The sequence below is a fragment of the Lissotriton vulgaris genome, chromosome 1_1 (assembly GCF_964263255.1).
Source record: "Lissotriton vulgaris chromosome 1_1, aLisVul1.2, whole genome shotgun sequence".
Classification (NCBI taxonomy): Eukaryota; Metazoa; Chordata; class Amphibia; order Caudata; family Salamandridae; genus Lissotriton; species Lissotriton vulgaris.
Window position 1 is genome coordinate 8,288,870 of NC_141685.1, and position 15,016 is coordinate 8,303,885.

General features: G+C 41.7%; 3 long non-coding RNA genes across 3 annotated transcripts; 1 reads left to right on the forward strand and 2 right to left on the reverse strand.

The window, feature by feature from the left end:
* Positions 1-4,348: 4,348 nt before the first annotated feature.
* Positions 4,349-5,480, reverse strand: LOC147736944 (uncharacterized). Its single transcript, XR_015299280.1, has 5 exons — positions 5,385-5,480; positions 4,842-4,906; positions 4,669-4,736; positions 4,482-4,559; positions 4,349-4,383 (listed from the first exon to the last, which is right to left on the reverse strand). It is a non-coding gene; the product is annotated as an uncharacterized LOC147736944 (long non-coding RNA).
* A 5,072-nt stretch (positions 5,481-10,552) lies between these two features.
* Positions 10,553-11,112, reverse strand: LOC147736945 (uncharacterized). Its single transcript, XR_015299281.1, has 4 exons — positions 11,046-11,112; positions 10,873-10,940; positions 10,686-10,763; positions 10,553-10,587 (listed from the first exon to the last, which is right to left on the reverse strand). It is a non-coding gene; the product is annotated as an uncharacterized LOC147736945 (long non-coding RNA).
* Positions 11,113-13,901: 2,789 nt separating this feature from the next.
* Positions 13,902-14,715, forward strand: LOC147736946 (uncharacterized). The gene is made up of 3 exons (XR_015299283.1): positions 13,902-13,997; positions 14,476-14,540; positions 14,646-14,715. It is a non-coding gene; the product is annotated as an uncharacterized LOC147736946 (long non-coding RNA).
* The last annotated feature ends 301 nt before the right edge of the window (positions 14,716-15,016 follow it).

Genomic DNA, 15,016 nt, shown 5'->3' on the forward strand with positions numbered 1-15,016 from the left:
GCTTCAATACTGTAGACCCCAGGTGACCTACCTCAGTCATCTGTTGTCTAAGGAGGGGCGTGCATTAACATCTGATCGAGTTCAAGCAATTTTAGACACACCAGTCCCCCGCACGCAGAGAGATGTACGTGCCTTTATAGGGTTGACGTCCTTTTGTAGGCAATGGATCATGGGTTTTTCGCATATCATAAAACCTTTGCTAGCATTACTGTCCAAAGCCACACCAATGCCTCTTGAGTGGACAGATGAATGTCAGAAAGCTTTTGAGCAGTTGAGGCAGGCCCTTTGTTCCGCACCCGTGTTAGGTACACCAGACTATACGAAACTTTTCACATTGTACGTGCATGAGAATGATGGGTGCGCGTTGTCAGTGTTAGTACAATTACACGGGGATAAGCAGAGACCATGTGCATACTTCTCTGCCATTTTGGACCCTGTAGCGCGAGGGTTGCCCGGGTGTTTTCGAGCGGTAGCAGCAACTGCAGTAGCCATACGACAGAGTGAGGGAATAGTGTTATCACACAAATTGTTGGTGTTAGTTCCTCACGCAGTAGATGCCCTGTTAAACCAAACCAAGACCCAATATCTCACGAGTGCACGGCTAACAGGATACGAGCTGACACTCTTGGCGCCACATATTACACTGAAAAGATGCGCTACTTTGAACCCTGCCACTTTATTGCCCTATCCGGCCGAGGAGGGTCAGGAAGAAAAACACCATGACTGTGTTTTCCTGACCGAGGAACAGACAAAGGGTCGTGTTGACTTACAGGATGTGCCACTTCCAGATGTGGATGGGGAACTGTGGGTTGATGGATCGTGTTTGAGGCTGCCAGACGGCACGACTTCCGCAGCATAGGCGATCACGACACTTAAGACAGTGGTAGAAACAGCTAGGATACCACAAAAGTCGGCTCAGGCAGCAGAGCTGATAGCTTTAACAAGAGCCTGCGAATTAAGTGCTGGATTATGTGTGAACATATACACGGACAGCCGGTATGCCTTTGGAGTGGCCCATGACTTCGGGCTACTTTGGAGGGAACGTGGGTTTCTGACATCACACGGAGAGCACATTATGCATGGAGAGTTAGTGCGTGATCTCCTAAATGCATTGCTTGGCCCTAAGAAAGTAGCGATAGTGAAGTGCAGTGCCCATAAAAAGATTACGGCAAAAGTGGGTCAAGGGAATGCCTTTGCAGACAGCATAGCCAGACAAACGGCTATGTCCCGAACTAGCTCCCCCATGTATGTGGTACAATCACAGGCTGAGCGATGGAATGATGCTAGAGCAGAAATATTGGATATTCAAAAATCAGCTACTGAATCTGAACTTGCGGCTTGGGCAGCAGACGGGGTACTAGATGATGAGGGTTGTTGGAGAAGCAAAGACATGGAGAAGTGGAAATTGCCTGCGGCTTACTTACAGGCGATGGTCCAGATGACACATGGACTGGCTCATGTCGGGGCTCTGGCAATCACTCGGCTTTTAACGCGAGTTTGGGAACATCCCGAGATTGCTAATACTGCAACGAGAGTAGTGCAGACCTGCCTGGTGTGTTTGCAACACAATCCTGGAAAGGGGACCCATACTCCGAAAGGAGGTTTCGTTCCACCTTCGGCACCATTTGAAGTGCTTCAAATGGACTACATCCAACTCGAGCGCTGCAATAACCTGAAGTACGTCCTAGTGGTGGTGTGTGCTTTTAGCAAATGGGTTGAGGCCTACCCCACGAAAGACAATACGGCTTTGACGACAGCTAAGGTGTTGCTTAAGGAATTCTTTCCTCGCTTTGGAGTTTGCAAATTTTTGTGGAGCGATAATGGGCCCCATTTTGTTGGAAAGATTGTGGAATATGTACTGAAGGGGTTAGGGATTCAGCAGAAATTCCACGCTGTATTCCACCCTCAGTCAGCAGGTTTGGTCGAGCGGTACAATGCTACGTTGAAGCTTAAGCTGGCCAAAATTGTAGCGTCTACATCGTTGAAGTGGCCAGATGCTTTGCCGCTGGCACTGCTTTCTCTTAGATCAGTACCCCACTCACGAACCGGCCTTACGCCTTATGAGGTGTGTTAGACGGACCGGGAGGGTCGGCCGAGGATAAGGGGAGAGGTCTCCGGGGAGAGCCGCCTCCAGCGAACGTACAGACAAGTAACTTCCCCCCCCCACAGACGTACACCACACCAGGTTAAGGTTCAATGATACTTTATAGGCAATTCTTCAAGTACGGTAAAATGATACAAGGAGGTCTGGACTCCGGTGTCCCCTCGATTCTGGTCTCTGGATTGGGAAAAGGGTAGCGGGACAGTCTTGTTACCAATGGATGAAATAGCTCTCAATCCTCGAGCTCGGCGTTCTAGATGATCGGGCCGCGGCGGAGCCAGCAGGTCCCGAGGTGGATGAAAGGAAGCGACGGTCCGCGGCAGAGCCAGCAGGTCCCGATGAAGATGGTAGTTACAAACGGTCCGCGGCCACGCCAGCAGGTCCCGACGACGATGAAGGTTATGAAGGTTGCGGCAGCGCCAGCAGGCAGGACGATAGTTCGCAAGGCAGGGCTACGGCAGCGCCAGTAGTCCGGCAAGGATGAGTTCTTCTCTGCGTCTCTCGACTCCAGGATACAACTGCCTTCCTGCTCTGGAGCTGCCCCAGTTATAGGGCTGATGCCCTTTGATGTCCGGACCCTCGCACTTGGAGGTCGGGAGGTCCGGGATGAGGGAGTTCAGACACCCAGCAGGGGGGTGGAGCCAGCGCCCGGGGAGGTTGGGGGCGATCGTTACTTGGCGGGGGAGAGCCATCGACACCTCTTTCTCCCATTGACCTGCCAAGTAGTCCGCTCACCTCCTGGGTGGATGGTGGTGCCGGGATGTCGGGGGCCTGGCCAGGCCCAGGGTTAGGGTCGATCGGAGGCCACGCGGCCTCGTGGTGTAGTGTCCAAGATGGCGCCCAGGTTTGGGCGTGCGGGCCAGTAGTGGATCAGGCCCATGAGGTCGATATGTTCAGAGGCAGGGGTCCCGGAGGGGACGGCAACCGTGAAGTGGTGGTGTGTGACACTTGAGGGACCGGGCTCGGGCCTGGTCGGGCAGAGGGGGAGCGGGCCCTTTATGTGGCCTGTCCAACATGTGTCCCCCCCAGCTGAAGGCGGGGAGAGTCACCCATCCTCTTGGGGACTCTCCTCGTCGAGGCGGAAAAAGCGGGACAGGCCATCCGCGTTGGCGTGATCTGGCCCAGGCCGATGTTCGGTGTAAACAAGAAGAGAGGGGCTCTTAATTACCCAGAGGGAAATGGAGCGCCAATATACTGTTCAGTAAAACAAAAGATTTTCCCACTGGGAGATATTATAACCTGTTACTAGATCAGGATTCAATCTTACAACCATAAATCACACCATTCATTTTGTGGAACTAAAACACTTACCAAGAAGGAACATATACAAACAAGTTATAAAAAAGGTACAATTTATTAAAAATATATCGGTTACACAATTTATCGACAAGTTTATCAATTAAAAACATATATAGTACGACGATACCCCAAAACTATACAAAATATAAAAACACAGTCAGGGCCACCTAACGTGGATGTGGAGAAATTTATGAAAGACACTACTATCTGTCTTTATCGTTTCATTTCGGACATCTGGTTTGTCAACAGTGGAAGGAATGTTGTTCCTTTGAACCAGGATTGTTGTTGGCAACGCCGAATATGAATTTAGGTTATAGCGTCGACGCGTTTCGGAAGCTTCAACTTGATAACAGCTTCCTTCCTCAGGACCAATTTATATTTTTATTCTCCACAACGTGAAAGAGTTAATCCTAATGCACAAAAATATACAATACAATGCAACTGTTATACTGACATGTATTACATGTAGATCTTTTTGCTGTACTTGGTTTGTTGCTGATTTATCCCTTACATCTTTCATTCCCCTTTCTAGAGGGTATATCTCAAGCGATTTATTCGAACTCTTTATTCTAAAAGATTTGTCTCAACAGATTTATTCAAACTCTGCCACTGGCTCTTAAGGAGAGGTTTCTAATAAACCCATGTATACTCGCCCCCCCAAATTTTGTACATTTGTTTCTCTCTTTTTTTGTATATACAAAAACTGACAGTGCACATATTTCAACACAAAACTTAAAAATACCTAAAAGACCCTATATATTACACAGTGGTCTATTATCTTTACTATTGCAACAATACTCAAATGTAACCTTCTGGTTTGTGTTGTCCACATATTTTTGTCCCATGCATAACCACACACGATTATCTTTCATACCAATAGATTTATATTGAGCACTGACCAGAGTGGTTCTGTTGCTCGTAGAGAGCTACCCCAAGTGTAGTTCCTTATAGCTTGTGAAGTCATCAAGCTTTTGTGCTCCAATCTGAAATTTGGAGGAATATAACGTTAAGTAAAGCATGCCCAAATGTTGATGTTTTTTTATTCTTTTAATTAGTTTATTCGTGGGCGTTCTTTTATTACCTTAACTTTGTTTTCAAATGCTTTTGTTTAGCAACTTCTCTGTTTGGAAAATAATCCAAAGACAGAACCGGCCCAAACCTGCATAAATTGCAGAGAATAAATTGGTGTGTTTCCCCTTAAATGTTACTTCGTTAGTGATCAATTGCAGGGAAAATCTCCTATGAATACGTATCAAATTTGCATCTACCTTTTTTTTGTCTGTGCCAACCGGCGTACTTGACTTGATGGTTCCCCTCCGTTTTGAAACGTTTTATACTGCAAGACATATATTTTTTTATATATAATAGAAATAGAGTGTATTAATATATATTGCTGACCAAATGATACATCCTCTACTTAAGACTTATTGTTCGTTCTTACCTAAAGGACAGGTCTTGTCTCCGTGGGTGGGGTTCTGTTTTGCAGCCGGGTAGTTTTACTCGAGGCTGTGTTAAAAAAATATATATACAAAGCGTGCCTGTGATTCAGTTTCTATTTTACAGCCGGGTAGTTTTACTCAAGGCTGTGTTAAAAATATACAGAATATACAAAGCGTGCCTGAGATTAGATTTCTATGCTTAGGTTTCATGCTTTTAGGCGATACTCGATTCTGGCTATCTAGGCTACACCATCCGTGCTGATTTAAAACGCACACCGTCTGAGCCAAGTGATTTGCGGACCTTAATTTCAGTGTACACTCTTACCTAACAAACGGGCTTCGTCTCCGTAGTTTTACTCAAGGCTGTGTTAAAAAATATACAGAATATACAAAGCATGCCTGTGATTAGATTTCTATGCTTAGGTTTCATGCTTTTAGGCGATACTCGATTCTGGCTATCTAGGCAACACCATACGGGCTGATTTAAAACGCACACCGTCTGAGCCAAGTGATTTGCGGACCTTAATTTCAGTGTACACTCTTACCTAACAAACGGGCTTCGTCTCCGTAAGGGGGGGGTCTGTTTGGCAGTCGGGTACTTTTACACGTGGCTGTATACAAATACAGAAGGTGCATATGCTAGCATCAGTTTGGTAATTTTAATGATTACACGGTGAGAACGGGTTTTAAGAAAAACAGTCTCAACTGTTACTATCGTTATATTGCCTCGGGTCCCTTTCTTACCTGTTAAACGCACACGGCGTGTATCCCCGGGTCTGCTCTTCGAGGGCGTCTGACCGATCACCACTTGTGTTTTGAGAGTATCGACTGCTCTCCGCGTGATGGTCGCTTTTAAAGTTCGTCATCGGGTCACATGGTAAAAATACCACCCCATGTGACTCGTAAGAGCGTTGTGCCGAAAGCGCCAGTTCCCTTTCTTTTTTTTTTTAAACTTTATTTTGGTTCGCAATTACAAAACTTTAGGCTGTGTTACTATATCGCGGGGCTGATGTTAATAGCAAATGATTCCTACTTCGGACTTGAAAAAAATATATATGCCCCCACGAGTGCTAATTGCTAAATTTTGTTATCTAAATATTATATCACCAAGAGGTTTTCGCTTTCTGTATTTTGGTTACACTAGGCTGATATTTCTTCTTGTTTTTATTTTTAATTTCTATATCACGCAAAGTTCAACAGTTCTTGTCTTATTTTGTTTTATTTGATTTGGATGACCTAAATCTTATATTACTATACCTTATGTCAGTTGTTTGGCTTTAATGTTAATTCACTAATAATGCTAAGATGTTAATTTCAGCTGGCGGTACCTGTATATACAAAGGTGTCTTAAGGAGTTCTTTTGTTAATTTTATTGATCTATGTTACGATTCTCATCCAGTCTTCTTTTGTGTTGAGTCCATGGTTGACCGTGTCTAGAGTTGAAATATACCACTGCTCCCTGTTTTTACGTTTTGTCTCCAGGTTGCCTCCTCTTTTTGAGCCAGTTATTTTCTCAATGACAAACCATGAGAACTCAGTATGTTTATGTTGCAGTTGTTTGAAATGATCCACCAGGGGTGCATTCTCTTTGTTGGTTTTCAGGGCGGATCTATGTTCTAGCAAGCGCAGTCTTATCTCCCTACCTGTTTCTCCTACATAGGCTAGCTTGCAGGGGCACAGGATTATATAGACGAGGTTGCTGCTTCTGCAATTGTTTAAGGTTTTTGAATTCATAGTGTAGTTGTTGTAAGTCAGGGACTTTCCTACGATACAGTTTTCACATACAGAACAATTGCTACACTTGTGGTTTCCCACAGCTTTATTACCATTCAATGTCAATTGGTTGTTCAGGTTCTGTTCCCTGTAGGTATGAACCAGGTTTTGACGAATATTTTCATTTCGTCTAAAAGCAAATATGGGCTTGGCCAATTTGACTTCCTTACCATCATTTAGAATATGCCAACTCGAGTGGATCACGTTTTTCAGTTTGTTACTGATGTTAGAGAATTGGCTAACAAAAACTAATTTTTGGTCGTTCGTTGGCTTTCTTGATCGGGTAGGGTCTGGATGTATCATTGTGTCACGATTATAAAATCGTGCCCTTTTACACGAATTCCTGATTAACTTTTTGGGATAACCTCTCTCTTGAAGTTTTTCACTTAGTTTGTTGGCATGTTTTGCATAGTCTTCAAGAGAGGAACAATTTCTCCTCAAGCGAAGAAATTGTCCAAATGGGACATTGTCTCTTTGGGAGCGGGGATGGTAACTATTATAATGTAAAAGGGTGTTTTTATCTGTGGGCTTAGAATAAAGTTCTACTTCTAGTCTATCCTCCTTATGTTTTATGGTGATATCTAAGAAGTTTACGGCCTCTCGATCATACACTGCCGTGAAGCGGAGATTTTCATCTCCCAGGTTTAACCACTCAAGAAATTGTTCCAGGATATCCACCTCTCCTTCCCAAATAAAGAAAATGTCATCAATGAAGCGTCGCCAAAATAAGATGTTTTCAAAAAAAGGCGACGCTTCATTGAACACATGTTTCTCTTCGAACTTGGCAACATATAAACATGCCAAGCTCGGCGCACAGGTGGCTCCCATGCTGGTGCCCTTGCGTTGTAAGAACAGCTCATCTTGAAATAAGAAGATGTTGCTTTTCAGGACCAGAGTTATGCATTGAAGTATGAACTCCATATTGGCCCCTCTGAGGTCTGCACTCTTTAGTATATCCTCCACCACATCAATAGTGTCATTTTGCGGGATATTTGTGTACAATGCCTCTATGTCGAGGGTCACCATGATCTGAGTTTTGGGATTGTACACTTGGCCTTCCACTATTGAAATCATGTGTGCTGAGTCTCGTACATAGGAATCCTGACTTAGTACAAGTGGTTTTAAAAAAACATCGGCGTATTGACTCAGGGGTTCAAGGCGTGAGCCTATACAGCTCACAATGGGTCTCATGGGGGGATTTTCCTCACTTTTGTGAATTTTGGGGAGGCCATATATAGCTGGTATTCTGGCCTCCTTGCTATATAGGAATTCAAACTCTGATTTACAAATCCAGTTATTATCGTAAGCATTTTTGACTGTTTCATAAACTTTTTTATTTAATGATTCTAAGGTGGCAAGTGGAACTCTTTGATAGTGTTCTTTAACTTCTAAGAGAGCTAGCATTTTTCTATTATAGTCTTCTGTATTAAACACAACTACACCACCGCCTTTATCGGCGGGTTTGATGGTTAGCTGTAAATTATTTTTTAAACCTATCATTGCCGTTCTGTGCTCTTTGGACATGTTGTTCTTGTCCGGAAATGTGTTTTCTAAGATCTTTTTTATTTTGGATTCCACTACTCTTTCGAACACTTCCACATTTTTACCCACCTGTGAGATGGCGGGTGTGAAGGTCGATTTTTGTTTAAGTCCTGACACATTATTAGGGGGGTTATAGTCTCTTTCCTCAAAGAATTCTCTTAATCGAATTTTTCGAAAAAATGCTCTGAGATCTTTTTCTAAATTGAATTTGTTTACATTTGCTGTTGGGGCAAAGGTAAAACCCTTTTCTAAAACTTCTATCTCAACTTTATTAAGGGCATGATCTGAGAGGTTGATTATTGGAAATTTGTTGGAGTTATTTGTCCCTATTGGCGGTATCGCTGGCTTCTTGTGTTGGGATATTCCTGAGGGGCCTGGTTGTGCTGATAATTCGTTCTGTAGCCCCCTCTTGTAGTTTGGTACGGTTTCCTTTGAAACTGTTCCCTGTAAGGATATGTTTTCCCCCCTCTTCTCTGGCGGTTCTCTAAAAAACGGATACTTCCATTTTGTTCATTGTTGTAGCCACCGTTTTCCTGCATTGGTCCCTCATCTTCGCTGCCCGAACCAGAGGTTTCAGAGAATGTAACTCCTTTTTTAGATCCTCTGTTGTATATTGGTCGGTTATCAACACTTTTTTCCTCTCTAGGTTGTTGGAAGTAATCTTTGTTGATGTATGGGTATACCAATTCTATACTGTACTTGTTAACATCTTTCTTAAGTTTGATGTTCTTTTTGTTTAACAAATAATCTTTGTATCCATCCATCTCTAAGTTTATTTCCTCCAACCTCTTTTTTGCATCATCTACTGCCGACATTTCTTGCAGGGCCTGTTCTAATTTTTCTATCTCCTTACGTTCCAGTATTACCCTATCTTGCGCGGTCTCAATAATTAAAAGGATCCAGTCTCTACTGCATCTGTTCGCAATGTGGGTCCAGGTCTCTAAGAACTTGATGTTATCTGTAAAGAGACCTGGTTCATTGCGGACTTGCAGTCCCATAGGTATTACTCCTGTTCTGGCATATTGTATTAGGAACTCAGCATGGAGTTCAGTTCTTATTGCCTTTTTCTTGAGGTTTAGTATGTTTCCCCATTTATCATTATTGCCCGTCACAACTACGATTTTATTAGTGTTGTTAGTTGAAGAACCAACTATTTTAGAAAATTGGTCTTCTGTGAATGCAAAGGTTTTGAATGGATCCATCCTAGGTTTTCACAAGATGAATATAAGTTTAGTCGCTGAAAAGCGATCAGAGATATCTCTCCAGCACTAGGCTGTACCGAAAACGGTGTAAACAAGAAGAGAGGGGCTCTTAATTACCCAGAGGGAAATGGAGCGCCAATATACTGTTCAGTAAAACAAAAGATTTTCCCACTGGGAGATATTATAACCTGTTACTAGATCAGGATTCAATCTTACAACCATAAATCACACCATTCATTTTGTGGAACTAAAACACTTACCAAGAAGGAACATATACAAACAAGTTATAAAAAAGGTACAATTTATTAAAAATATATCGGTTACACAATTTATCGACAAGTTTATCAATTAAAAACATATATAGTAAGACGATACCCCAAAACTATACAAAATATAAAAACACAGTCAGGGCCACCTAACGTGGACGTGGAGAAATTTATGAAAGACACTACTATCTGTCTTTATCGTTTCATTTCGGACATCTGGTTTGTCAACAGTGGAAGGAATGTTGTTCCTTTGAACCAGGATTGTTGTTGGCAACGCCGAATATGAATTTAGGTTATAGCGTCGACGCGTTTCGGAAGCTTCAACTTGATAACAGCTTCCTTCCTCAGGACCAATTTATATTTTTATTCTCCACAACGTGAAAGAGTTAATCCTAATGCACAAAAATATACAATACAATGCAACTGTTATACTGACATGTATTACATGTAGATCTTTTTGCTGTACTTGGTTTGTTGCTGATTTATCCCTTACATCTTTCATTCCCCTTTCTAGAGGGTATATCTCAAGCGATTTATTCGAACTCTTTATTCTAAAAGATTTGTCTCAACAGATTTATTCAAACTCTGCCACTGGCTCTTAAGGAGAGGTTTCTAATAAACCCATGTATACTCGCCCCCCCAAATTTTGTACATTTGTTTCTCTCTTTTTTTGTATATACAAAAACTGACAGTGCACATATTTCAACACAAAACTTAAAAATACCTAAAAGACCCTATATATTACACAGTGGTCTATTATCTTTACTATTGCAACAATACTCAAATGTAACCTTCTGGTTTGTGTTGTCCACATATTTTTGTCCCATGCATAACCACACACGATTATCTTTCATACCAATAGATTTATATTGAGCACTGACCAGAGTGGTTCTGTTGCTCGTAGAGAGCTACCCCAAGTGTAGTTCCTTATAGCTTGTGAAGTCATCAAGCTTTTGTGCTCCAATCTGAAATTTGGAGGAATATAACGTTAAGTAAAGCATGCCCAAATGTTGATGTTTTTTTATTCTTTTAATTAGTTTATTCGTGGGCGTTCTTTTATTACCTTAACTTTGTTTTCAAATGCTTTTGTTTAGCAACTTCTCTGTTTGGAAAATAATCCAAAGACAGAACCGGCCCAAACCTGCATAAATTGCAGAGAATAAATTGGTGTGTTTCCCCTTAAATGTTACTTCGTTAGTGATCAATTGCAGGGAAAATCTCCTATGAATACGTATCAAATTTGCATCTACCTTTTTTTTGTCTGTGCCAACCGGCGTACTTGACTTGATGGTTCCCCTCCGTTTTGAAACGTTTTATACTGCAAGACATATATTTTTTTATATATATTAGAAATAGAGTGTATTAATATATATTGCTGACCAAATGATACATCCTCTACTTAAGACTTATTGTTCGTTCTTACCTAAAGGACAGGTCTTGTCTCCGTGGGTGGGGTTCTGTTTTGCAGCCGGGTAGTTTTACTCGAGGCTGTGTTAAAAAAATATATATACAAAGCGTGCCTGTGATTCAGTTTCTATTTTACAGCCGGGTAGTTTTACTCAAGGCTGTGTTAAAAATATACAGAATATACAAAGCGTGCCTGAGATTAGATTTCTATGCTTAGGTTTCATGCTTTTAGGCGATACTCGATTCTGGCTATCTAGGCTACACCATCCGTGCTGATTTAAAACGCACACCGTCTGAGCCAAGTGATTTGCGGACCTTAATTTCAGTGTACACTCTTACCTAACAAACGGGCTTCGTCTCCGTAGTTTTACTCAAGGCTGTGTTAAAAAATATACAGAATATACAAAGCATGCCTGTGATTAGATTTCTATGCTTAGGTTTCATGCTTTTAGGCGATACTCGATTCTGGCTATCTAGGCAACACCATACGGGCTGATTTAAAACGCACACCGTCTGAGCCAAGTGATTTGCGGACCTTAATTTCAGTGTACACTCTTACCTAACAAACGGGCTTCGTCTCCGTAAGGGGGGGTCTGTTTGGCAGTCGGGTACTTTTACACGTGGCTGTATACAAATACAGAAGGTGCATATGCTAGCATCAGTTTGGTAATTTTAATGATTACACGGTGAGAACGGGTTTTAAGAAAAACAGTCTCAACTGTTACTATCGTTATATTGCCTCGGGTCCCTTTCTTACCTGTTAAACGCACACGGCGTGTATCCCCGGGTCTGCTCTTCGAGGGCGTCTGACCGATCACCACTTGTGTTTTGAGAGTATCGACTGCTCTCCGCGTGATGGTCGCTTTTAAAGTTCGTCATCGGGTCACATGGTAAAAATACCACCCCATGTGACTCGTAAGAGCGTTGTGCCGAAAGCGCCAGTTCCCTTTCTTTTTTTTTTAAAACTTTATTTTGGTTCGCAATTACAAAACTTTAGGCTGTGTTACTATATCGCGGGGCTGATGTTAATAGCAAATGATTCCTACTTCGGACTTGAAAAAAATATATATGCCCCCACGAGTGCTAATTGCTAAATTTTGTTATCTAAATATTATATCACCAAGAGGTTTTCGCTTTCTGTATTTTGGTTACACTAGGCTGATATTTCTTCTTGTTTTTATTTTTAATTTCTATATCACGCAAAGTTCAACAGTTCTTGTCTTATTTTGTTTTATTTGATTTGGATGACCTAAATCTTATATTACTATACCTTATGTCAGTTGTTTGGCTTTAATGTTAATTCACTAATAATGCTAAGATGTTAATTTCGGCTGGCGGTACCTGTATATACAAAGGTGTCTTAAGGAGTTCTTTTGTTAATTTTATTGATCTATGTTACGATTCTCATCCAGTCTTCTTTTGTGTTGAGTCCATGGTTGACCGTGTCTAGAGTTGAAATATACCACTGCTCCCTGTTTTTACGTTTTGTCTCCAGGTTGCCTCCTCTTTTTGAGCCAGTTATTTTCTCAATGACAAACCATGAGAACTCAGTATGTTTATGTTGCAGTTGTTTGAAATGATCCACCAGGGGTGCATTCTCTTTGTTGGTTTTCAGGGCGGATCTATGTTCTAGCAAGCGCAGTCTTATCTCCCTACCTGTTTCTCCTACATAGGCTAGCTTGCAGGGGCACAGGATTATATAGACGAGGTTGCTGCTTCTGCAATTGTTTAAGGTTTTTGAATTCATAGTGTAGTTGTTGTAAGTCAGGGACTTTCCTACGATACAGTTTTCACATACAGAACAATTGCTACACTTGTGGTTTCCCACAGCTTTATTACCATTCAATGTCAATTGGTTGTTCAGGTTCTGTTCCCTGTAGGTATGAACCAGGTTTTGACGAATATTTTCATTTCGTCTAAAAGCAAATATGGGCTTGGCCAATTTGACTTCCTTACCATCATTTAGAATATGCCAACTCGAGTGGATCACGTTTTTCAGTTTGTTACTGATGTTAGAGAATTGGCTAACAAAAACTAATTTTTGGTCGTTCGTTGGCTTTCTTGATCGGGTAGGGTCTGGATGTATCATTGTGTCACGATTATAAAATCGTGCCCTTTTACACGAATTCCTGATTAACTTTTTGGGATAACCTCTCTCTTGAAGTTTTTCACTTAGTTTGTTGGCATGTTTTGCATAGTCTTCAAGAGAGGAACAATTTCTCCTCAAGCGAATAAATTGTCCAAATGGGACATTGTCTCTTTGGGAGCGGGGATGGTAACTATTATAATGTAAAAGGGTGTTTTTATCTGTGGGCTTAGAATAAAGTTCTACTTCTAGTCTATCCTCCTTATGTTTTATGGTGATATCTAAGAAGTTTACGGCCTCTCGATCATACACTGCCGTGAAGCGGACATTTTCATCTCCCAGGTTTAACCACTCAAGAAATTGTTCCAGGATATCCACCTCTCCTTCCCAACCGAAGTAGGAATCATTTGCTATTAACATCAGCCCCGCGATATAGTAACACAGCCTAAAGTTTTGTAATTGCAAACCAAAATAAAGTTTTAAAAAAAAGAAAGGGAACTGGCGCTTTCGGCACAACGCTCTTACGAGTCACATGGGGTGGTATTTTTACCATGTGACCCGATGACGAACTTTAAAAGCGACCATCACGCGGAGAGCAGTCGATACTCTCAAAACACAAGTGGTGATTGGTCAGACGCCCTCGAAGAGCAGACCCGGGGATACACGCCGTGTGCGTTTAACAGGTAAGAAAGGGACCCGAGGCAATATAACGATAGTAACAGTTGAGACTGTTTTTCTTAAAACCCGTTCTCACCGTGTAATCATTAAAATTACCAAACTGATGCTAGCATATGCACCTTCTGTATTTGTATACAGCCACGTGTAAAAGTACCCGACTGCCAAACAGACCCCCCCCTTACGGAGACGAAGCCCGTTTGTTAGGTAAGAGTGTACACTGAAATTAAGGTCCGCAAATCACTTGGCTCAGACGGTGTGCGTTTTAAATCAGCCCGTATGGTGTTGCCTAGATAGCCAGAATCGAGTATCGCCTAAAAGCATGAAACCTAAGCATAGAAATCTAATCACAGGCATGCTTTGTATATTCTGTATATTTTTTAACACAGCCTTGAGTAAAACTACGGAGACGAAGCCCGTTTGTTAGGTAAGAGTGTACACTGAAATTAAGGTCCGCAAATCACTTGGCTCAGACGGTGTGCGTTTTAAATCAGCACGGATGGTGTAGCCTAGATAGCCAGAATCGAGTATCGCCTAAAAGCATGAAACCTAAGCATAGAAATCTAATCTCAGGCACGCTTTGTATATTCTGTATATTTTTAACACAGCCTTGAGTAAAACTACCCGGCTGTAAAATAGAAACTGAATCACAGGCACGCTTTGTATATATATTTTTTTAACACAGCCTCGAGTAAAACTACCCGGCTGCAAAACAGAACCCCACCCACGGAGACAAGACCTGTCCTTTAGGTAAGAACGAACAATAAGTCTTAAGTAGAGGATGTATCATTTGGTCAGCAATATATATTAATACACTCTATTTCTAATATATATAAAAAAATATATGTCTTGCAGTATAAAACGTTTCAAAACGGAGGGGAACCATCAAGTCAAGTACGCCGGTTGGCACAGACAAAAAAAAGGTAGATGCAAATTTGATACGTATTCATAGGAGATTTTCCCTGCAATTGATCACTAACGAAGTAACATTTAAGGGGAAACACACCAATTTATTCTCTGCAATTTATGCAGGTTTGGGCCGGTTCTGTCTTTGCATTATTTTCCAAACAGAGAAGTTGCTAAACAAAAGCATTTGAAAACAAAGTTAAGGTAATAAAAGAACGCCCACGAATAAACTAATTAAAAGAATAAAAAAACATCAACATTTGGGCATGCTTTACTTAACGTTATATTCCTCCAAATTTCAGATTGGAGCACAAAAGCTT